Genomic DNA, 26223 nt, shown 5'->3' on the forward strand with positions numbered 1-26223 from the left:
ATAGTATGCAACTTAAAGATGCATGGAACTCCTTTATTATGTGCTAAATGCTGTAATAAAACAGGCTATCAGTAGGTTTTGCTGCATGTTACTAATTTTTTTTTTTTATCCCAATATTTTTGCAGGTGTGTGGAGGAACACGTCCTGTTCTCACTGTTGTTACTCCCACATAGGCGGACTCTGTTATTGATTATGTGTGGGTAGGGGCCTATTGAAATTAAGGAGATTCTGCAATAGTGCAGGGTTCTTTTTGTCAAAGTTCAGTTGCAAGATCAGGACCCTTCTGTGACTCCTTACTGTGAATTCTGTCAGTGTATCATTGATTGTGCTGGAACCTGCCTTTTGGGATAATGTAAGTCCTGCTTTTCCCCCAAATGTACTTCAGACATGAAATAATCATGAAATGTTTCTAATTAGAAAATTAGTATCATTTACATGCATTCTTTTAATTATGTTTTTTTGGCAGTACCAAATAATATATTCCTCAAAACTTCTTAATGGCACTGAGGCTTTGTGGATAGTTGGTCACATGATGAGAAAATTCAGCTGTAAGTACATTGAAATGATTGAATTTTTCAATAGTTAGACTTTAATTATGTTGAAAAACTAATAATGATAAAAAGGTGAATCAGGAGGTTTGACTTATGTCAACTGACTTCAGTTCTTTTTAGAAAATAAATACAATATATCTATTAAGAATTTAATTATTCTTTGGTAATTCACCATGTGAACCTGGAGTCCTTCTCTACTGGTATTAGAGAGGGAATTTTAATTAATTTGTTATTTTCAGAATAGTGTGTCTCTGACTTGCTCTGTATTTTCACCCATAAACTTTCTGAAATTTATAGATCTATAAAAACTGTTTATACCACCAGTATTCATGTAGATATTGCAAACCGATTTACTAACATAATTGTTTTGCTGAGTTGAACATTGAAATGTTAATAAATATGCACTTATACTTGTGTCAATGTAACTTGGTTAAATTAAACTAAACTGAGCTGGCATTATGAGTGAATTCGATCATGCATGCTGATTAGCTCTAGTCTTAGGCAGGAACAACATATTTTATTGTACCTAAGGACTTTGTGCTTAATCAATAATAATTACGCATATCATATGTCAGTGGATTCACCCAAAATAACTATAAATATCATTGCTTGGATTAAGGAGGAATTTATTTTCCTGTAGCTATGGGTACAGTCATTGCTATGACTCCTATTTTTATATACAAATGAGCAAAAAACTACATGTAGGTGTTTTCCCTGTGTAACAAAAGGGGTATTATAAACTCCATGCCCCTTTTTATGATGCCGTATTTCCTTTCTGGTATTCAAATATAAGAATGTTTTCAATGGGGTCTTAGTATCTGAAAAATGGAAGAACTGGAAATATTATTGAATTTGTGAATAATTATTAAGGGACTATAAAGGTCTAGAGGAGTTGTATGTAAGGACAATTAGAGATTCTTTCCTGTGGAGCAAGGACACATAGTAATTGGTGAGTAAAGATTAACTAGGATAGGATTTTTTTTTTTTTTTTTTTTGCTTGGCACAAGAGCAGCATGAAATGAAAGTTATTTGAAGAAAGAGCAAGACCAAAGAAGAAATCATAAACTCAGATCAAAAGCAAACTAGAGAGTCCAATTTAAAAAAAAACCACAACACAACAAAACGAACAAAACCAAAACCCAGAAAATGGATGGCAAAAACATAGCTGAAAGGAGAACTAAATACATAGCACTCATTGCACTGAATATATGATAGATTTAAGTTTAAAACTTTCAGTTAGTGTTTTTCTGTATTTTTTTTTTCTGTTGGAGGGGAGTATGTGGGCTTTGAAGAAGACTCAGTGACTAGTTGTGAATTACCTGTATAAATTGGGGATTCAAGATGACATTTACAACTAAGAACAGAGAACAATAGGTTATGTATGCTAAACTACAATTAGTGCTAAGCAGAAGCCATAATTTCTTGTTCAAACACAGAACCTAATGATTTTGAAATGTATCATCTTTATCAGAGCTCAAAACACGGTTTCATTATGTTTGTTACAGGATGGGAATTTTCAAAGTTCTAGTTAAAACACTTAACAGTGATTCTTTTGAGATTTTGCAATATAACATGAAATTGAGATTTTTCAATAAGAAATGAAATTAAGATTTGAGAACATTGGATGTTTCATTTTGCATAAAAGATCTTGATCAGCATATTTTGTTTCTAAAATGTTTAGACCTAATGGTTTACTGTTTTCACCTTTTAATCCTATTGGCCGTATTTATTCTTACTTGCACTAAGCTGGGTAAAGAAAGAAAAGGAGAGGGAGGTTAGGTGATTGCAGAAAAACCCCAAACATGGTCCTCTAGCTGTGCCCACCCCGCCCTGAACCAGATCAAAAGTGCCTCAGAACAGATCTAGTTTTAGAGGAGAAAAGGGAGGAAAGTGACATGCTAGTGAGTTTGGTATGAAGAATCCCCTGAATGTTTCATATGTAGCTGTTTTTTTCACTCATCACCACTGAGATGCAGATCACCTGGGAGCGACTGCTTCCCTTTCCTGTGATGGCAACTTCCCAGTACTTTGAGGGAGGTAATGTTGGGGCACAGCTCTGTTCTGCCTGTGGTAGTGGTGCTACAAATATTATTTTGAAGAAAACGAACTCTGAATTGCTGCCTGCTGTAACCAGCTCTACACTACTCTCTGCTTCTAACTGCCATTGTTAAGCACCTAATCCGATTGTTTCTTTGGTTTAACCCATGCCGTGATGCCGTAAATTACTGAACCTAGGAGAACAGCAAGAAAGTGGATATCAGGAGGAGGAGTTGATGTTGTGGAGTGTAGGGAGTGGGCATTTGCTACACAGCTACACATTGTGTGGGCTTGGGAATACTTCAAGAGCTGGAATACCAAACTACAGCAACAGAGAGTAAGTTTCCTTAGTGGCAAACCGAGGTGATAGCCCTGGTTCTGTGCACTAAGAAGGAAGAGCAAAGGAACGTGCCTGAACATTCAGCATGTTAGTTGTTGTAAGTTTAAGTTGTGAGATCTTTTTCTCTGCTACTGTTTGCGCTTGGCTTGTGTCGTGACTGTCCTGTCTTCAAGCTGGATGTAGCATGTTCCTGTTTATGTTGAATGAGGCACCCATCATACTGTAATGTCACAAACATTGTTTTTCTTCAACCCTTGAAAGTCAAAACGTGGTAGTATAGATAGCTGTAATAAGTTAGTAATAAATGTGACATGAAAGAATTTTCTCATTTCACAGTATTTAGCAGAAAAACAATGTTTTATGTATTTCATATACCTCTTCCCATCTTTTCCACTTCTAAGCAGAGCTAATGCATGAAAAAATTCTTCAGTAGTACCCTTGGTTCTTTATTTCCATTTACAACTATGGGCCTTTTGTGTTTTTGTTTTTGTTTTTTTTTTTCATATTTAGGTTGAGGCCCTCACAAAACCTCTCTGCATCCTCTATGAATTATACCATCATGCTGTCACTTGCTTTAAGTCATCAGATCTAGGCTAAATCTGAGTTTTGGGAATCTTTTTCCAATCCTTTCCAATCCTTTAAGGATGGTCTTTCTTTTCTATCAGATTATCATATTTTTCATTCGGGTTTTCCATGACTCTTTAATAGAAAATATTTTTATTTTGCCTTGACAAATGCAGTCTTGCCATGCTTCTTATCTAGTCAAAGTGCTACTCTATGGTAAATATCAGTTTTCAAACTTACTCCTCTGGTATTTTCAATTTCCTCCTTCAGTTTAAAGCAATAAAGATAAGCTATCTGTCTTTATTTTCAAGGCCCATCAAGACTACTTCTACCTGATACCTCTCCTTCAGTATCAAGAGGTTGACTGGTTTTGATCAACATATGAAGCCAGCTTCCATCATTCGGTTGTTAAATTTTCAGACTGGATATTTTCTCCTCGGCTGCCTCTCATGTATTGGTTGGCTTCTTCATAAACAGAACTTTTCACTATCTTCCTTTAAACATAATCTTAAAAGTTTTATGTACTGTGAAGCTTAAAACAATCCAGCTAGACAACAGTTATATAGCAGGTATATTGATGCCAACGTTTATCGCAGTAGTACTGTGTCATTGCATTTGTACTCTGCCATAATTTCTCTGTTGTCTCTTTATGTAGAATTCAAGCACATCTACTTTTTGTTGTGTGTTTATTCATGGCATAGTGAGAAGTGGTCCAGGGTGAGGCCTCCCAAGATTTATGGTAATACAAATAATAATAAATAATAATGAATACCTACTGGATACTGCGGTGTAGCTATTGGATTCTGCTGTGCCTAATGTCACATTGTATTTAATGCAGAAAGACATGCTCCAACTAGAGGCCTCACAAAAGGGAAAGAAGTGAGTTGCAGCCAACAGATAAAATGCTAGCCCCAGAAGCCTTCTCAACTGTCAAACCCAAGTCAGTAGCTATTGTCATTGTGTCCTGAAAGCATCCCTCTTCTCTTGTTCACTGGAGTAAGAACAGACTCTCCCTCCTCATAGGAGGAGGTAAATGCAAATATCAAAAAGTTCTGCAGTGTGTGCAAAAGGTTAAAGGACGTTTTATACTTGCATAGCATCCTTCTGCTCCTTAGTGCATTTCCTTCCTGACACAGCATCTCTTGGTACAGAAATCTTGAATAACCTCAAATAGTTGTCCCAGCCATACTGTTGGCCAGTCCTTTTTCAAATCCTTCTCTGTTGAGAAGGAACCTATGCTAGTTTTGATTTGGTGTCTTGGCACATTGCTGTCTCATAATGCTCCATTTCCATTGTGCCTTGAAGGTAATGATTCTTCAGAAGAGTGGTAAGCATGAATTCCATCAGGAATTCCCCAGGTATGTCACCCTTCTCCTGGAAGAGGGTCTGCATGTATCCCTTTTCTTTCTTTAAAAGGGACACTGAAATGTCAGTGTATGCATTATATAGACATGATAGAATGTTTAGTGCCTAGCTGATACAGAGATGGTAGATTGGACTATGCAGAAAAATGGAACTGTAAATACCAAAGAAAATATAGTCAAATAAGTTAATTTTATCAGAACGAAACAACAAAACATAACTGCAAATGGTTCTCTGTTTCAATAGGAAGTGTCTAGTAAGAGCTCTGGACTAGTTGATGGGGTGAAGACCGTGACTGTGAAATACTGCGGGAGACTGGAGAGGCTATACAACCCGAAAGCTTGATCATAACAAGAGTTTGCAGTTACCTATGTATAGACTGGATAAACAACATTAGGCCACATTAAGCCATCATGCACAGGCTGTATTTTTAGGTATCATCAAGAACTACTTTTTGAGCAAATCAGCTAGAGAATCCAGAAGGGGGGGAAAGCCCTTGATTTAGTCTAGATTAGCACACAAGAAGTGACTATAGAAGAGCCATTCAGTAGCGATATCTCATGTTACACTTGTCTCATGCTTGTAGGTGAGAAAAACATTAAATCATAGAATAGTCCAGTATTGTTCAAAAAAGAGGAATTGTATACAAATGAAGATACTGTTTAAATAAATATTAGAAGAGACATGGGGAATTCGTTTTCTGATTCTAACCCAACTGAATAAGAATTGTCCAACACAACTGAACAGTAAAGGAAGTTACTAGAAATAAATAGAGATTTTTCAGAAAGTGAAATCCAAGCAAGCAAAGCAGAAAAGAGCACGATTCTGCGAAGTTAAATGTAGATCTATTATAAGGCAGAACAAAAAGATTTTGAAGTGCAACAGGCTAAAATCCTAAAAGCCAAAACCTGTTTTTTTTTCAGGTATAAATTTTGCTGGAAGGGAGGTGAGTTCAATAGATAATTGTGGATAAAGAGAATATTTAAAGACAAAGCCATCACAGAAAGAAACAAATGAACTCTTTGCTTTGGCAAGGTTTATTACAAGAAAATTAGGGCCATCGCAACATAAAGTTGTTCTTTATAGTGTCTATTTCAGATTTGAAATATCAATAAAAGATTTTTTTTTTAACAAATTGATTGAATAAACATTAACAGATTGTCAGATAGCATGTTCATTTGGTAGTCCTAGAGAAATTTAGAAATGAAATTAGCGAGCCATGAAGCGTGATGTATAATCTATCACTTAAATTACCCCTGATAACAGACAAATGGGAAGTAACAAATGTGACACTAGTTTTAAAAAGGACTGTAGGGATGATTGTGGACTAATGGACTAATAAGTCTAACTGCCATGACAGACAAAATGCCAGTGAATGTGATAAAGAATATAATTAATAGGAACATGGGTAGGTGTAATAGGCAACCATCATCTTGGCTTTTGTGCAAGGTAGTTTTGTCTTAGAGCTTTGCTAGTTATTTGAAGGAGTCAACAGATCTACAGGAAAGGGTGACCCAAAGTTTTTTAAGTATTGAGTAACTTAAAATTCTCTGTGGATTAGTAGACTGTTACAAGTTAAGGAACAATATTACAACTGATGGGCAGTTTTAACAATGCCACCTCACAAAGATTTGTACTGACATCTTTGCTGGTCCACCTGTTCCTAAATGGTCTGAAAAAGTGCAATGATAAAGATTGCAGATGATAAAAGGAAGATACTCAGTTGGAGCCAGACCTAATGTTGACCCTGAAGAGTTGCAGAAGGATGTCACAGCAGGACCTGTGGTGATCCAGGAGCTGTGGCTATCACAGAGGCCAGATACTGTTGACCCTGCTGTTCAGCCCTATCTATCAGCAGAGAGAGGCGGTGGCTGTTGGATTATGGCAGCCATCACCCTGTGAGCTCAGAGGGCTGTTACCAGTCCTGCCACTCAGGAAGGCAGGGGCTTGTAGCTGTTCTTTCTAACCACAGCAAGGGCCGTAAGTTGAAGAGAAGATTCTTCCTCCCTATTTCTCAGCATTTCACAGCCCCAGTGAGCTTGAAGTACAGGTTTTGATCCTCAGGTTCCTGCCTGTCACAGGGGTAGAATACCGCTGTTAAACTGATAGGTAGTATCTCGCTTCTGTGAGAAGTCAGGGCTCTCAAGCCATCTTACTGGTGTTAGCAGGAGCTGATAAAAAGCCGTGCAAATTTCCTAACATCATTCTGGATGGAGCTGATGCTAGCAAAAAGTGGCAAAATGGTATTTAAAATGGAGAAGAGGGACTGGCATGCTGGTCAATTTTGAACATTGATGAGAACTGTGTATGACATAGAAAAGGATGACTAAGAGGTATGGGATAGCTCTTCTGCGGGGACAGTAAATGGATCAGGATTTCTCAGTTTGGAAGAATGTTGACTGAAGAGTATGTAATGGGAGAAAGGTCTCTCAAACCATGAATACATGGAAGTGTTTAATAGGGAACTGTAGTTCCTTGTTTCTCATAGTAGAAGAACAAGGGGCCTTTGGTCACTGTTTTTTTTAATTTAGGTGATCTTACAATGGCAAAAGGCTGCTTATCAACAATTTTATGTGCCATAGTTTTGTGGATACAGCTTTTCAAGTGCACAAAACCCAACTGTTTTCTGGTCTTGAAAACTACAATTTTCCTTAACCAGATGTGGCAAAAATCCAACCTGTGCAGCATTATAGCTTTTCTGTAAATAAAATTTTGAAGTCCTCATTGATTGATGATAAATTTTAGACATGAATCAAATCTAAATTGGTCCAAATTTCCTAAATCTGCAGATATTTTTTTTATCCTCTGCTTCTGTTTGTTCCTTTATCTGGTAGTAGCAACATTATGGATGGGCAGATCGGTTTTAGTTAACAATGTTTTAAATAGCGTTTCCAATTAAAAGTTTGATCAGGTGAGTGTGTGGTGGTTTTTGAAAAATATTAAGGGTTGATAATGATCTGTCGTTCCAAAAATATGGGAACTGCTGTTCTGGAGTGTATGAAAAGGTAGAGAGCAGTCAACACTTTCTCAGCTTTAGATAGGTTGCATGCTTTTCCACCGGAAGCAAAAGCTAGAGTTCCCAGAAAGGAGCCAGGAAGAGCAGTCTGGTAGCATTAACCCTTCTGTCCCCACCGCGCCCTACCCAGTAACAGAATTGTGGGGTCTTAACTATTATGTTGTCCTTGAGTATCACTAAAAGTCTTTCACTACCCCTGCTTTTCAAATACACTCATTACTACTAGATTTAGTTTTCTGAGAAGTGAGTACAGTTTTTCAAGTCTTGGGTCCTCATAGTATAAAGATTGAACTTGTCAACTCCACTAGATTAAAATATATATCCATCTTTGAATTAATACCTGCTTTCTCATTGCCAGAAAAATAGACTTTTAAAATTTTCTATTCTGTCATTATTAACAGATGTAAACTTTCCTTACAGGTATTAGCATGTCTTATTACAATATCTGTTCATCAGTTTTTTAAAATTCCCAATTCTATGTGACCAACTTCTTTTAATTTATGTCGACTCTCTGAATGGTAATTTTACATTGTAAAAATCTTCTCTGTCTTCATATCAGGTCTCTTTGTTACTGTTTTTTCTTATTGAAAATTTTCTGGAATCATAAAGTATTTGTATTATCTTTTAGGGCTTTTAGTTGCCCTTGACATAGGTTACTTCCCATTGTCCTGAGTACCATACAAGCACATCCATAAGTAATTTGTAGAGATGTTGTCTTTTCCAACATACTGTGCATCTTTATGCTAGGAATTATGGTGGTGTCAAATTTGAGAAATGCCTTATTCAAATGGTACAAATATGTTTATCCTGAAGAAATCAGTTGTCTAATCTAAAATTGCTGTAGTGTATTTTATGAAAATTAAACAAAATACTGGAAACAAACTTTATTGACAGTAGTGTTTTAGAAAGAGCTGAAGAAAGTTGGCAGGTGAGCATGCTCTGTGTAATCTTTTTTTTGTTCCATATTTCTGCCTCGTGTTTTGATACATATGTGGAAAATGAGGGGGTTTGTACATGTTTTTGTATTACCTTGCTAAATACCTGTTGCTAACTATGATTCTGAAGTTGTCTTTGCTGAGGCTTAAGCTACTAGCTGGATACGAGATCGAGGAATCTTTGGCTTGTATCAAAAAGGAACATGTAAGGGAGGGAGGAGAGACTTCTACTGTGGTGTGGAAAAAGGTTATTTCCTGGTGTCATCTGTGAGTGAGAGGAGGGAGGGGTTCATGATTCTAGACAAGGCATATGGGTACAGAAGCAGTGATGGGGCGTATGAGTGTATGTGAATGAAGAATTTGGAATAGGGATCAGAACAGGGTTTCTGTGAGAGTTGGCGAGATCACAGTTGGATAAACATATTTGGGTCAGTTGGAAGTCACTTTACTACGGAAGGTGGGTGCAGCTCTCTATCTGAATCTAGCTCACTCCACACTTGCCCAAGCTATGCTCTTTCCTGTGTCTCCTGGAAGCCTAGCTTCTTCTCCAATTCCTGCACATGACCTTTTTAAGTGGAAAACCTACTTTCCTGCTTATTCCAGGAACAGTTACGTGCAAAGATACAAATGGTCCCACAAATCCCTCCCATCTAAAGCTTCTCTTCTGTCCCACTATCCTTTCTTCTGCCTCCTGCCTATGGGGTTCTGCACTGCAGGTGCAGACAGACAAATGAGTCGTAAAATAGAATCACAATCATTTAGGTTGGAAAAGACCCTTAAGATCATTGAGTCCTACCGTAAACCTAACACTACCAAGTCCACCACTAAACCACATCCCTAAGCGTCATGTCTACATGTCTTCTAAATACCATGGGGCAGCCTGTTCCAGTGCTTGACAACCCTTTCACAGTGAAGGAATTTTTCTTAACATCCAATCTAAACCTCCCCTGGTGCAACTTAAGGCCATTTCCTCTTGTCCTATCACTTTTTACTTGGGAGAAGAGACCGACCCCCACCTCGCTATAACCTCCTTTCAGATAGTTGTAGAGAGTGATAAGGTCTCCCCTCAGCCTCCTTTTCTCCAGGCTAAACAACCCCAATTCCCTCAGCCATTCCTCATAAGACTTGTTCTCCAGACCCCTCACCAGCTTCATTGCCCTTCTCTGGACGTGCTCCAGCACCTCTATGTCTTTCTTGTAGCGAGAGGCCCAAAACTGAACGCAGTACTCGAGGTGGAGCCTCACCAGTGCTGAGTACAGGGGGACTCAAATGAGATGCTGTGAAAGTGCTGGGTGCAGAATAATGATGTCTCTCCTTTCCAACATACAGTATGCATCTTCTCCAAGTGGGACATGTCCCATCATTTGAAATGTGCTGATCATAGCTGAATTATTTTTTTTCCCCTTTATTCATGTAGTACTCATTAGAATGTGATGATTTTTTATCCACATGATGAATTATGATTTTTTTTATAACATTTGTCTTACTAAACAGCAGAAGAAACCCCAGATTTCTAAAGCCTGGTCCCTCTGATCTGCATATTTCTGTGATCTATGACCTTCCTAAAAATAAATAAATTAATTAATCCAGTGGATGACTGCACCTACTGGTGATAAGTTGAAGCTTACTGACAGGATGGTTGCTTTTCTTAATTATATTTTGCAGATCCCTTGTAAGTTGTTTATGAAGACTAAAGAGTCTGCAGAAAGATTGAAAGCTGATGTCGTAGGGTATCCCCCTAAATGCGAGGGGTTTTTTGAATGCAGGAGGGGTTTGGCACAGATCTTTTCATAAGTCTTAAACTTTTATTTAACAGTTTTCCTTCTTAATATATGATTGCATAGTTATGTCTATGACTAAACTTAGCTAGCCAGAAGCATGATTTCTATAAAAGTTTCAAATTCAGTCATTAATTAATAAGCCTTTCAGCACCTGACAATACAAATAGGTTAGGTAGCAAGATCACCGTAACAATAAAATAAAGCGTGATATTTTTTTTTGTTGTTAGAGGGTGCATTTTAATGGAAAACTATTTTGGTGTTTCTTTCATGAGCAGTTTTTTGTAGTGGATATAGAGATCACACTTTTAGTTAGGCAATGTTGGTCCCTAAAAATTGGCTCTACTCTTTTTGCTTGTCTTATGTCATTTTATCTTTAAAGACTGCAGGAATTCGTGATTACTGAGAAGTAACACCTTGAAGTTTTGGCACAGTCCTCTACAAAGTAACTTATACTAAACTGACTTTCTGTTATCATGACAGTGAAACATCAAATGTTGATACCATGTGTGAAATAACATTTGATATAATGGCTATTAAGTTACTTGAAAAAATGCTGTAAAGATGGATTTTGTGTTTAGAATAGCTGGCATCTAAAAATGTATGTCATGGATACGGGTAGTAAATGTTGTTTATGAATTGCTACAGGAGAAAAAATATTTACATTTGTGTACAATATGCTAATCTTAACTCTAGCTATTTTTAACTCCTAAGTATCTTCTCATAAGCTCGTTATAAAGTATTTAAAGACATGAATCATTTCATTTGTTGAAGAATTCAGTATCATTTAAAATGTCTACTAAAGGAGAGAAGTGGACATGTGCTTCTTGTAACAGCTAAGCATGAAAATAAGGTATCAGAGATAATAATATAGTTCCAAATCAGTAAAAATCGTTGTTTTGTTTTGCTGCATGAGCAGAGCTGTTCACAGAATGGTGATCTCATTCTAAGATTACAGTTATCTAAATAGATTTTCATTGCTAAACTTTATTCTGGTGATTATATATCTTTGTTAGAAATGACAAACACTTAAAATTTAAGTCATTGATCTTAAACCATGCTGAAAGCTTTCGGGACTTGGTATTTCACCCCAGGATTGGATCCATAGCCCTTTTAAATTTTGGATTTTCAGAATTTGTGCAGGTGAGTAGGAAAAAGCAAATGTGAAAGGAAGAAACTGAAGTGGAGAGGAGGAAATTGTTCTCCTTTACAAAAGGAAGGGAAAGGTGAAAAACAATGTACTGAGCTTAGGAGAAATATTAGGGTGAAAAGGGAGGGTAAGTATTGACACTTATATTTTGTATTTAGTGCTCAGACATGTTCTGCTTTATGCTTGCATGGAAAACAGATTGAGACTTCAGCTTTCTGACTAACTGCTGTGCTGAGCTGTAATTTATTCTCTGTGCATTTTTGCTTTAGCACAGTTGCTTCTAAGGAAGGCTTTAAATTGACTTTCAGAGCCAACCTGAATCACAAAATGCATTATCCTACTAGAAAATGACAACTGTCCCAATGTTCTGTCTTCCTAAGTTAGCTCTTAAAAGCAACACTATTAGGCAGCAGAAAATCAAAGTAAGTTTTTTATATATATTTCTGTTGTTAATTCTCATCACTAGCATTTGAGTCAGGGCGCAGGCAGGCAACAAAATACCACTTGAGATTGGCAAAATTTGTGAGCAAAATCTAATTGTAATAGTGCTGAGACTGAAAATCGAAACTGCTAATTAATCATTATTCAACAGAACTAGGCAAAGTTAATTAATTCATAAGCAAATATAGCTGTAGAACAATGGATTACTTACATTGGCTTTCATTGCAGGTTAGACATCAGTGTGTGGATTTCATCCATAAGCTGTAATAAAATAAAATAAATTAGGAAACTGACAAAAAAAGTTTAATTCAGTAATTTGTTCATTTATGTGCTTAGTTAGTGCATGATTCCCATGAGTATATGGTATTATAGCGGAGTAAATGTTTAGGGAAAATGATGTACTTTTAAAACTGAGAAATTACCTATATTTATATACTGACTATAGCATGATTATCCTGAATTACCCTGATAAAAACTTGTTTATTTTTAAACACAGATGTATGGACCTCCAGTTTTCTTATATTCACTTGGTGGTATGCATAAAATGCCTTACCTGTCCACCTGAACAGCACTTCAGTGTAACTGAGCTCCAAGCTGATGTACAGCTGAGTAGCATCCCCTCATCCCCTCTAAAACTGTCCCATTGCTGACTGGGGTCAGAAAGAATGAAAATGGGTGGAGCAGGGAAAGGCCTTACAGTGCCAATTCACAAATAATTTTGGAGTGGTAATATCTACTTTTTGGAAGGTAGAATATTAATTTCTGCTGATTGAGAGAGATAACTCCGCATAAGAATTACACAGTGTCTGTGTCACTGAGCAGCAGTTTTTAAGGGCACCCAGTGAAGATGTGAATTTTGAAAAACTGACATGGCTGTACTCATGTTAATTCTAAAAGGAGAATGAAATCATATGCAGATACAACTTCAGATGCAAATACAAGTTCTAAATAAGAGACTTAATGCTGTATTTTATAATTAGCCCTTACTGTTATGTTGTTTTGCGTTAGTGTTACACTGTTATGTTACATGACTCTAAAATTGTTTATATCATATCAATTCTTCAGTGCAAAATCATGTTTGAAGTGGACCAATACTTAGATTTTTAAAGATGTCTTTTTAATTCCAATGTAACTGACATCTCTGTGTTGTCCTCATGTAAAAGGCAGTATCAGGATGCATGTATTCTGAAATAGACATTAATGGAAGACCATTGTAAGCATAGGTCCCCAATGAGGCATGAATTGCACAGTCCCAGGCTTATGTCTGTCAGGCTTTCCGTGCTAACAAGAAAGTGCAGACTCTGAACTGTCCCTTTGGTATATATTCCAGCCCCCAGATCAGTGCCCAGGAGGAAAGGTCCCTTTCCCATCCTCTTCTCTGGTTATTTATGCTTTGGTACTGCAGTTCTGTAAGAGCAGAGTCTTGGTTTTGCATCTGGGCTGGCAAGCTGGTGAAGGTGGTATGAAGAGGTTGTCCCCACAAGACCTGCTCATCGCTGAAGCTTCCTGCACAGAGACTGGGCTATGTACCAACTTGAAAACCAGCCCTTCACCCATGACTCTTGTATTTAATTATAGTTCATTTAAAATAACCACTATAATGTAAGTATCCGTGACCATGACATAGGATTTCAGCATTTTTTCACAGCAGTATTTACTGTATTTAGTAACAAATTACTGAAATATCACCAGTGCCATTTTAAGTATCAGTTAAATGTGATATTTCCTGAATCAGGTCTTAATGTTGGGAATATAAAATCCCAGTGATGTCAAGCTTTGATTTTTACTTACACCAGATAAACTTAAAGCCCCGGTAGTACATAATTAATCCTAATAGAAAAGCAAACTTTCTTTTGTTTGGGTCAGACTTCATTTTCGTGCTCAGTATAGTGAACATAAGTAATGTTCAGTAATAAAAAAATATTATGCAGCGCAAACCTATTACATGTTCTGTGCAGATGAAAGTCATTAGTAATTTTTCTTTGTAAAGAGTAAAGGAAGTTGAAAATATGCTGTTTCTCCTATTATTTTATTCCAGTTGTTGCTATCCATAACTATTCAGCTTAAAGATTTCCTGCTAAGTTCATAAATACCTAGTGAACTTCACAAAATTAATTACATTTCAGAGTCTAAGGTTCAAACCTTAGGATGGGATGAATCGCCCTCTGGAGGTGCCCGTTTCAGTTTACCGACTTCACAGGAATCCTGCTTTGAATTGACTAGCTTAAACTAAAAGTTAAGCAACTGGCCTGTCACCTTAAGAGAGGAATAACTGAGCATTTCGTACCATACTAGATCTTTTCTGTAGCCCTATTTCTTTTTAAGAATGGCTGCCTTATTCCTCACCTTTTCTTTAAATGTTCTTGAACTGTTTCTAAAATGAATAAGCACAATTGTTACTGTGGGTATTTCCTGGGTATTTTGTTTTTTCCTGTCCTTTTCGATCTTGTTACCTTATCTTTCCCTGTTTTCTTTTTTTCTGTTTCCTGACTCTTTTTAGCTACCATCTCTTCTGAAGCTTTTCGCTTGCTACTTCTCTGACCATCCTACCTTCCACGTTGAGAGTATTGTCCTAACTTCTGATGTGGAAGATTGCTGACCCTTTCCTTTGATGCTGATACCAGTATTGTCTGTGAGAGATAGTACTGTAGTGAAGACATAGAAAAAGAAGAATATGGCACTCGAGAATTTTTTATGTTTTTGAATAGTCGAGAAGTATTGTTCTTCTGCTTTCATATAAGATGCGCTAGTTTTCTAATGTACTTGTAATTTAAAGATGTTTGTAGAAATGTAAAATCAAATGCAAAGAGTATAAAATCCATATTAAAAACACTTAAATTTAACAAAGTATAGCATTACTCTTTATTTTAAAAATTGAGTCCTACATGGCTCACTTGCAAAAAGTGGGATAGATTTTAAAAGCTGGGCACTGGTAAAGTCTGTCTTATTAAAAGGTGAAATTATTTTCTTACTCCCTATGGTAATATTTTCTTGGTTTATACTTATTGAAGATCTCTTCTTGTCTTGAGTTCTCTGTCTTCTCCCTTTTCTTGTTCCTTTTGTTAACCTGATGTTCCTGTTCCTTTCTGCACTGGACTCTCCTAACTCTTTTGGTTCGATACAGATCCATTTTTCTTCCATGTATGCATTCATTTGCCTAAAATATTTCCTTAAGCATGATCATATATATTCAAGAATATATTTACTTCTGAACACTGGATGGATCTGCTATTTTAAGACTTCCAGTAAACCAGATAAGAAACTTAACAATTCAGTGACAGCATTCTAAGTTTTTTATGACACATGTGCCTTCATCAGATCAAAGTACCTCTCCTCCTATGTCAATGGATTAATAGTTACAGAGAGAGATAAACATTCCTGTAAAAATACAGACTTATGGTACTTGTTCAGTATAGGAAAACTAACTTAAAAAAAGCATCTGAATGAAAGCAAACATGCTGCATTGATAAATGGTATGGTAGTAGTTTTCAGATTTTACTTGCAGATAAAGAGAAATGCTAATGGAAAGAGTGCTTTGTATTGATAGTAATGGAAGCAGTTCAAGTTTTTTAAATGGAGACAACTAAAAGATGTACATGGATAAAATCAGGAGAATTTTTGCAAATCATACTTTATTATAGCAAAAATATTAAATAAAAGTTAATGTTTTCTGAGGGGTAGATACCTACCTATTTTATTATCTATACTAAATGTTCTTTAGATAATCTGAATTCTTTGGATTGGAATAAAAGGAATGCCAAATACGTGATAAAACATAAATAGTGAAGTTCAGAAGTTTTCAATTTAGACATGTAAAATATGATTTTGAAGCCTCTTCTTATACTTAGAGTAATTTGCAATAACAGTAAGAATAGCAACTTACTAGAAAGTGATTGGAGGTGTGGCTGAAAACATCATTTATGGCACCTAAAAGTTTTTAACTAGGACTTTGCATAATTTTGAGCCCATTAAAAAAGCGCCTTCTGTGCCAGATTCACTTACTGAGCATGAAGATGATATTACAGGCAAGGATTAGAAAGCAGAGGAGACTTGGAATCTAAAACAGTTACACTGATGATGAGATTTTGTGTTGTACAGTAGTAGCAGTAAGTTTGTTAGAATGAGTCAACTACAAGTAATATAGTAAAAATGAACCATATTAAAATTATCCATAGAAAAAGAAAGAAGGAATATTAAAAACTATTTAAAACCTGTTAGGATTTTCTGGTGTATATCCTCAAGTGGTATAAATTGACACGCATAAAGTTAAGTCACCACTGCTTACTGAAGATTTGTCCTTTCTATTAACTATATAATACAATACAGATCCTGAAATAGTCCCGTACTTAATACTTGTATTCATCTGACAGTGGAGTAGTTATGGAATAAGGTCTTACTCATCACGAGAAATAATACAATCCTAACAATGGCATGTTATTGTTAGAAGGAAGTGCATCAAACTGACTTGAATTAGCATAGTTTTAGAAAATGGCTTTGGTTTTGAGAGTACTGTATTGATATTGCTTGTTAAGTTACAAAACTATTGCTTATTTAATAGTACTACTAATCTAAAATTTAGAGTTGCAGTTTGAAGATAAAATTATTTTTACACTCAAGTTTATGTATTTTTTATTTGCAATTTTTGGGTGATAATGTCTCAGTTAAAACAACCGGTTAAAATGTTTTATCTTTTTAATGTATGAAGAACAGTGAGGAAAGCATAGCTGGAAATACTAACAAAACAGGAAAGATTTTTCAGCAAATGACTAAGCGTAGCCATAGGGAAACACTTGGAAGAGAAGAATAAAGTCGCGTGAACAGTGCTACTCTGAGATGTGAAAACATGTTTCATCTATAAAGTCCTGCAGGAAATAATAATGAAAAATTAGGACTTTCTGTTCATAAACACATGGTGCATGTGGTCTTGAGAGGTGCAGTACCACTACAAATTCCATGAACTGTTCTTTGATTGCATTACAAACAAGTCTAGCTAAGACATAAATAGAACTATCCCTTGCTATATAAGGAAGATAAGGTGAGGGAGGCATAATTTATAAAACGACGACCCTGCTTGCAGATCTTGCAACTCACATGGCTGGCAGACACAGAAATAATTTCACAAATGAAAGTGGAAGATGTGAAATCCATGAAGACTCTGTTGAAGGTTTGTTTCATTTGTCTTTCTCTAAGATTATGCGGATGCCTACAATTATGATATAGATACACATATATATATTATACACACATATATTGCTATGTATATGAAAATAAATGTGTGACAAACTGTAAAAGAGGAATTTGAGTTACATGCAAGAAATGTTTCAAAATAGGCTACAGAATGATATTTTTGTATAGTACTTAAAACAACTGGAAGAAGTAATGAGAGTTAATTCGGTCCTGGATCTGATAGTGATCAGAAAAAAAAAAAAAAGGATACTAGATCTAAAATGAAAACCTTATGAATGTACAATACTTCTGGTTTAATAAAAAGACCAGAAAAAGGGTAAACATATTGTGAAAATCATTGACAGAAAAGTAAAGAGCTTGAAGAGTAATAGCAGAAAGCTATACTCCATTCAGCAATAACATCGCACTAGAATAAGAGCACGATTCCGCTGTAAATAAATGTTTAGTGAAATTTAAAGTGGGAGAAAAGAAAACAAAAGTGCAAATGGGAACTTTCAGCTTGCCATCATGCAAAGATAAAACAAAATGGAAAGAAAGCTCGGACCATGTGATGCCATCTGAGAAAGCCTAATTATCTAGTTAGTATAGTGTTGCTAATATAATCTGAAAATATGTGAAACTTTTAAAGAAATCAGATTTTTTTCAAATTTCTTCAACTTTCAATTTTCCTCTTTGTTTCCAATAGAGTAATGCTGAGTAAAAGGAAATCTGAGACTACTGTCTGCAAATCAGATTATTTGAAAAGATAGTTGAAGAGACAGCAAACAGAAATGGTAATTGGAAATGCAGAAAAGTATCTGAAAATATGAAGGGGTCCAGATTCTGTACCCCTGCTCTGCCCACTGGAGGTAGCACCAGGTAGCCAAGATCCATTCCTAAACATGGGCTGAGAATTCGCCTGCTGTGGGGAAGTCACAGGCAGCCTAACGCTGATCTATCCCTCTCCCATGCCAACAGCTCTCATCCTTCGCTTAGGTTTGGTAATGGGACCATAAGAAGTTACACCTACTTTCTACCAATTTTCAACTGCATTTAATTTCTTAGATGACATCTATGCTAGAAAACAAAATGGACCACAGCCCAGTCAAGAGTTGGTAGCAAATTACAGCTCGCATTTGCATGGCTAACCCATCTGCTCTCCTGAAGCAGGGTGGCCTCATTCATACCGCCCACTAAGGACAGTCCCTAACCCGTGCTGTTCCCCAAATCTTGCTGTCTTGCCTGAGTGCTTGTTTTGGCCTGAACCAAAAGGATGCCAAAGAGCATGCTAACAGTTAGATGGCACGGTAGAACCCAAGCATGTGCCTGGGCCCTGTTTAGCCCAGTAACGCAGAGGTAACTTGATGTACTACAGTTGGCAGTAATTACAACTGTACTAGCTTGCTCTAAATCAAAATCACAATGGCATGAAAACCAATCATCTATAGGTATCTTTCAGACTACTGTTTCTTCAACAGAAATGTTAATGAATGGATAAATTTAGATGTAATGTGTGATAATTACAAGGAAAGAAGGCATAGAAAATTTGAAAAATTGGTAAATTGAGAAAGTCAGAGGAGGACAATAAAAGGGAAAACAGTACTTATTTGATGTGAAGTATTTTTAAATGGAGATCAAAAAGCCGGTTAGATGAGTGAATATTCTTTTCAAAATAAGCAAGATTATGATAAAGAAGTCAGTATGTGACCATTTGGGTAAACAGATTTAGTTCATTATTAAAATACAGTTTGCGTCCCACCTATGTGGACCTTCTTGTAGGAAAAAAGCCTGAAATATAATGCATTTGCTTATGGCATTCTTTTCTGAGACTTTTGAGGACTTAATCCTGAAGTGGTCACACTTCAATATGAAGTACTCACCGCATTGTGCACATGATGGGATAAGTGCTTTACTGAATATTTATACATATTTCAAAAAGGGATATGCGGTAATATTTTGGGATTAACATAATCTCTGTATTACTTGGACAGTTTTCCAGTATGCGATGTAATTACTATTAGGTTCCAGGTCATATTTTGACCTAGTGAGGTCACCAGTAATTTTCATGATCATTTCTAATTTTACAGGTTATAGAAAACTATGTGCAGGATGCACAAAAGAGAGAAATAAAATTACATTCATAGACTACTTTGTGACCTGGGATTAACTGCTTAAGGCTGAAGATAGAAAATAAAAAGGGGAGGGAAAATGTGTCAAGGCAGACAATGTTGGAACATAGTACATTGGCATTCAGTTGAATATTGTCGTTTAAGTTACTCGGAGGTAACTGCTCAAATAAAAACTATATGCAGATTCTGAAAGGGGTTCAGCTCCTCTGGTGACTGCTGAGGACATAAAGGACATAAATGAACTAAATAAATTGGGCAAAATTTTAGGATGCTATAGGTCAAAGGAGAATGGCCAGAAGTTGAGATGGAAGGTTGGGAATAGGTGTTTGGAAACAATTCTTAATAGGAAATGATTCTTAATGGAACACTGGGAAGCAAATAGATCATCATAACAACTATTCAGCAATAAATTTGCCTATAGATTAAGTATTTGCAGAAGCAGTCCTGCAGAAATGGAGGCAGCTTTTCTGGAGGAACTAACTGGCTCTTCTGGCTTTACTGTATTGCTGTCAACTGTATGTGCAACACAGTGGGGAACTACGCTTGGAAAAATCACTTCTGTAGTATAAATGTACGATTCTGTACCTTTGGCTTGCTTTGGCTTCAGTAGGGTTATGTTCTTGCAAATGATAGAAATACATTCTTGCAAATAATAGAAACTACATTAAAAGAAGCAAGAGGATATCAATGAAGAATATAAGTAGAATTATGTACATATAGATGGAGAAAAACATAAAGCAAATCTGTCACATATATTACATACCTAGCTGGAAAAGAAGTGTTCTTTCCTATAATGACCTTGTAATTTTGAAATGCAAATGCATTATATAAAATTATAATACTCTGATGCCCTCAAGCATAGTTTTAGAAAATTACATAAAACAACCAAACAGAATGTTTGAAGTTGTCCACTTCTCTCTGAATGTGTTACATATTCTAAACCTAATGTCTGAACTGCCGGAACTGGTAGTTCCTGTTTTGAGGAAAGAAGTTGTTTTAAAACTTCTATGAAAAGAGATTCTAAAAAATGTTATGGCAGACAGTGCAGGTACTACCGTCTGCTAGAGAAGCATTCATTCACTGCTTCTCTCTTCATTGCGAATACATTCTGTGCCCATCACTCATGCTTAAATAATCACTTGTTTGGGGGATTGCCTCTCTACGTTTCCTGATGAAGTGGGGGGATGGTTTTTAGGAGCTGCTGGAAGCTAGCGAGAGGAGATGACTACATCAGAATTTTGGCTGAAGGGTAGAGAAATTGTAAAGGCTTTTCTGGAGATGGGGGAATGGGTGGCTCTGAACAGGAATGTAATGCTGCGGGCAACCCTTAAACCTATTTACTCATTTAGTATATTGAGAGCACACCTAGGTATCATGGGATTTGGATGTTTTGCAGATGGCTAGAATAACTAGATTATAAAGAACAACTACTAAATTTCAGGAATTCATTATGAAAGTACCCTGTGAATAAACTGTATGCATATTAAAAAGCAAAAGCAAACCCAAACCGTAGAAACCACTTCTTAGAAGAACTTTCATATGTGACTGTGGTATAGTTGCATAGTCTGTGCAAGTGAAGTAGGGCAAAGGAGCAGAAAATGTGGGCTAGATGTCATAAACCACTGCCCAGTTTTTCACTTTTGCTTTCCCCCCCTTCTTTCCAAGGAAATAATTTGGAGATTCCTGAGATAAACTGTCTCTGGTTAAAAAAAGTAAAGAGACTAGATTTTGTAAAGTCAGGCATCTGGAAACACACGTGAGGACAGCCAGCCACTGCAGCATTTAGAGCAGTTCTTTGATCTGTTATTATCTTACACCCTTTGTTTTACTTTTCTTGGTCCAGAATATTTCTGCTTTATTTAGACAAAACTCATTGAAAACAATGCAGACATACATTTACCATGAACTAATAATTGTTTAATCATCAAAAAGAGACTCTATAGTATACTTCAACTAGCAATATCCTTCTACTTCCATTTCAGCAGAGTTTATCTATTTTGAGACAGTGGAGAGACATACAGGCTTTGAGTCAAATCTTCCTTCTATTATATTTGATTCTCAAAGAAAACTGGATTTATGCCTGCCTGTCCATCCATCTCTCTGTCTGCTTATTTATTAAGAATATTATAATTCTTGTTTTAGCTGTTAAATGTAAAAATAAAAGTTACGGTATTACTAAGTAGAAGGTATACAAAATCGCTGTTTTATCCAGTTCTTTGAAGAAAAGGGGAAAAAAATAAGAACAAGTGAATTATTCTACATTCAAAGAAGATTAAGTATCATTACTAGTTTCCAAAAAAGTTACTGAAGAGATCGACAGATGTATTTTGTTTCGGGGATCTGTGGGGCCTACTGCTCTGGAGTACCACAAAATTCCAAATAACATTGATACTACCTGGGTATACGGATGAAGCAAAATGAAAGAACACTCATGAAAAATGGCCAGAATAAAAGCCAGTGAATAAAATTGTTGTATCTCTGTGCTAAAATAAAATCTGGAGAAGGAAAATAATTTTGATTTCCAGGTAAAGGTGAATCCATAGGAGAGCATGTGAGCAAGAAGTTTTTTGGAAAGCAAGATTTATAAGGCACGTTTCAAAAGAGTTGTATTTGTTCAGTCTAGAGAAGAGAAGACTGGGGGAAATAATCTGACATCTGAAGATTACTGTGAAGAAGGTGGTCATCAATTGTCTTTTGTACCCAGTTGTGGAAGGACAAGAAAAAATTATCTTAATTTACAGTGAAGAAGAACAGGCAACGTATTTGGAAAATCCTTCTAAGTACAAGGACAGTTAAAGCCTGGAACTAGGATATCTGGCAATGCTGGAGCATCTTCCTCACTAGCAATTTAGAACAGATTAGACAAAAAAGTTTCTGTCATCACAGTTCTCTTAAATCTATCTTCTTTCACAATTGTTGGCTCCGCTCAGTAATTAATCTGGAATATTACGAAGTAATTTGAAAAATAAATTTAGAATGTGGAGATGAAATTGGGTAGTCTGAACGCATGATAAATCATCAAAAATGCAGGTATCATATTTTTGTCAATGGATGTATTGTTGCATTTTGTATGTCTTTCTGTATTTTCATTTTCACTTATTTTAATTTTAAAGTTCATATTCATATAATTTCTATTTACAGATCGTTGATAAGGATAAAGCATTTTACCTGTTCATGCAAGCAGTACTATTACTTTGCTTACAGTGCTTGATCCTCTGGGCGGGAAGCTGGTTTCAGCATTGTCAATACCCTTTTTCCTTGGCTTCTAATGCTATCTAGCACATGCTCTTCAGGTATGTATATCTTTGTAGGTATTATGAGGAAATATTTTGCATTCGAAACACATGTAGTTTCTTTTAAGTCATATATAGATAACTAGTTTATTATTTGACAGAATATCTGAAAAAGTCTGATTCCTAAGCACAACCAGAACTTTGATGATGAATTTTACTTTCTGTGGTTAACAGCCTGTTTTTACTGTGATAAGTCGAGCCTGTTAGTAATAAAAATGAAACCAAGTATCTCTGCTGTGATAATGGAACCCTAAAGTGAAATTAGTTAGTGATATTAGAAAGTATCACTTGTATTTGTGCTCCAAACCTCAAGATATTTTATTTTCCTGTACTCAAAATCAACATCAAAGAATATGTATGGTTCATGTTACCAACACTCATGGCCATGATTATAATGTGAATCATTTGTGTATATGCTTTTGCATATAATATGTAACACAAGAGAGCAAGGATATTGAAGGAGTGAAGATCATTTGCCTGTTCAGAATACTGACAGAATTCAGTCTGTTCAGAATACTGGCTAACATGTCTTTCTAAGAAATTCAATTTGAAGGATGATGAGAAAACCATTTATATTTATTACTGTGATAATCTGTTAGCTGCTTAAGGACTTATGTGTTCATATCAAACAATAATTAAAGTCTTCCAATTAAAGTGTTTATCTTCCAGTGTTTTTTTCTTGTATTGGGTCTGTGACAGGAAAGGCTGTGAACATTTGCAAATGGACGTTTTATTGCACCTTCTACACTCAAATTGTGTTAGAAACGTTTCAATTATTAGAAGCAGCTGTATTAAAAATGTGAGTAGTGTACAGAGAATCAAGTGGCTTTCACTCAGTTAACCTCCCAGAAAGGGAGATCTAAGTAAGAGAAGTAGCACCCCTTCACTTTTCGTAGCTTGCTCTGTCTTTTTATCTTGATATAGAACCAAGGGCTTCCAGTATAACTTCTCTGTTTGATAATGCACTTGAATCATCTAGATTTACCTGGCTTTGGTGTATGTTTTTTTTTTTTAAGTAGGAGACATCTACTTATGCTATTTGAGAATTAACTTATTAAAAGACCACCAGAGTCTTAAAACCTTAATAATATAAACCAATCTGGAGAACGATTGTTGTCAGCTTGAATAGAATTATTCAAGAATATGAATCACACACCACTGCACCTTTATATTAATACAGTTTATATAGAAGAAAACCAGTATAGGTCAGAGAACCTTTTGGAGGAACACGTCTAGTAAATAACTTTAGAATGTTTAATTCACGCTTTTTTACAAGGATAGGAAAATATAATTCCTGGATAGAAAATACTGCTTTAAATAGGTCTGTGAAAGTTGCAGTGATATGACTTCTCATGAAAGTCAAAGAAGTAGTTTATGATCCAAGATGTTTCATGAAGAGAGAATAATGGTTCTAAATTGTGAGATGCCTTAATGAATTGAACAAATTGAGAAAAATGAAAAAAACTGCTAAGGTTCCTTTTGCTTACAATTGAAATCTAAGGTTGACTGGTTTTACTTGTCAGAACTTGCTTTTCAACATAAATATTAATTTAATCATTTTTGTAATTGAAAAATCACATTTATATTTATTGTTTTGAAGTTATAAGATGCAAACTGTATTTTCAGTTTTCCCATTTAATATTTTATGAAACAGTTTAAAAATATTTTTTGCTGACTAAAGAAAATATCCACTTAACCAGAGAGAATTTATTATGATGAGAAATTTAGTTTTCCTGCATATCTTCAGAGGCCCAACGTAGCTACTACAGGAATCAACCCCAAGCAAGTTGCCTGTGTCTATTTTGGATAGTATGATATTCAGAAAAATATAGAACTAATAATACAGAAGGATCTAACCCCCATTTTCAAAGGTGCCAATGAATTTATCATTTAATAATTTTGAAAATATTACTTGCAGATTAAATAAGGACACTCAAACAGTGGGAATAATTAAAGGGTGGTTAGGAAGAAAAGGAATGTATGCAGTTTGATTAAGTGAGCTAAACAACCATATACAAGGAAACTGGAATGATATAATATTTATTTAAGTTGGCAGGAGAATGTATAATTGGAGGTAGAATTGGGAAAACAAGGTGTGTAGTTATTCTGAGTTATTCTATTTTAGCAGCTTTAATAATGTTTCAAAGTGTTGGTAGTCCTCTAATTTAACATAACTGCAATTGGACTGGACGAAGTAGTAGAAACTGTACTTCAGAAAGACAATCCTATGGTTGGATATAGGTTGCAAAGTGTAAGTGTTAGCATTTAAGAGTGTGGATTTTTTTTGGCCAATTTTGAGAAATGAATAAAAAAATATCAGAGTTAATAAAATATTTTCTCTGGAGTACTAGAAAGTGTATTTATGTGTAGTTTGGGGCTTTCTAGACTAACATGATGATGTACAGTCACAGTATAAAGAGATGGTTGCTTTCTTAATGCAGTTAGTGTGTGTGTTAATTGGTATAGCCCAGTTTTCCATCTAAGTTGGCCAAAGCACAGAGAATTATTTTAATTGCCCAATTTTTATAAAGAGCATGAATAACTCATCTGGGATGCTTTTGACTGCTTCTTTGAGTGGTTGTGTAGGTGGATTTCATTGGTGGCATGCATGTGCCCCATAAGTGCAAGGACAAATTATTTGGACAAGCAGAGTCCATTAGATGTATCAGCAGACTACTACTTGAAGCACCTTCATGTCCACTATCCTCAGGGCATTATATAGCATTGTGAGTACAAATGTTCATGATTTCATTATTTCCATCATACCACAAAGGTGGAAATAATGCGGTATATGTACTGTGTTATTCATTTAATTTTATATGGAATAGTATAATTAATGTCATGCAGTCTCCTCGTGACCATTAGCAACATGCAGTTTGAGTTAACATAGTAGATACATCTCTATATAGACGGATAAAGGAGTCATAAGTTATTGGGGTTTAAGATTTTCTCTAGTGTGATTCTTCAGAGAGCAACATGTCCCACAGTAACATTTGCTTTTTCCAAGAGGAAGCATACAGCAGGGGAGGGAGGGAGAAGATTTCCCTTGAACAGAAATGAATGTATTTCTAAATTCCACAAGTAAAGCTATAGTTATGATTTAAGACAGCGTCTCTTATTCAATGTCCTAAAAGCTGTGATTCTGAGCTTCTGGGACATATGCATTGCCAGGGTCCGCTTGTATCAGCAGGGAAGTCTGATGGAGGCAAGAGACGCATGATTCCCAGCTCAAGTTGCTGCCCATGCATGTAGCAAGGGATGAAAAAACTATTCAGCAATATGGCGTGTCTTTGATTCATGTATTTTAAAGTCCAGGGCCTGAAAAGACCCATTTTATTACTTGCATGCTCCCTGCAGGGACCGTGATAGTGACTGGCTTTGTGTTGAGCGCGTTATGTATTTATAGCCCCAATAGTAGTGACTGTCTTTGTATTCTCAGTACCGTGTTGTACATAGCGCTG

The 26223-nt window shown here is 35.9% G+C and overlaps 1 long non-coding RNA gene across 1 annotated transcript in view; it reads right to left on the reverse strand.

The window, feature by feature from the left end:
• The window catches only part of LOC309674244, a 51186-nt gene that overhangs the window by 10997 nt on the left and 13966 nt on the right, over nt 1-26223 (reverse strand). The window contains exon 2 of the long non-coding RNA XR_014269377.1: nt 12386-12435. This is a non-coding gene — a long non-coding RNA (uncharacterized lncRNA). The remainder of the gene's footprint in view (nt 1-12385; nt 12436-26223) is intronic.

This window comes from Vanellus vanellus, assembly GCF_965231255.1.
Source record: "Vanellus vanellus genome assembly, chromosome: 1".
NCBI classification, from domain to species: Eukaryota; Metazoa; Chordata; class Aves; order Charadriiformes; family Charadriidae; genus Vanellus; species Vanellus vanellus.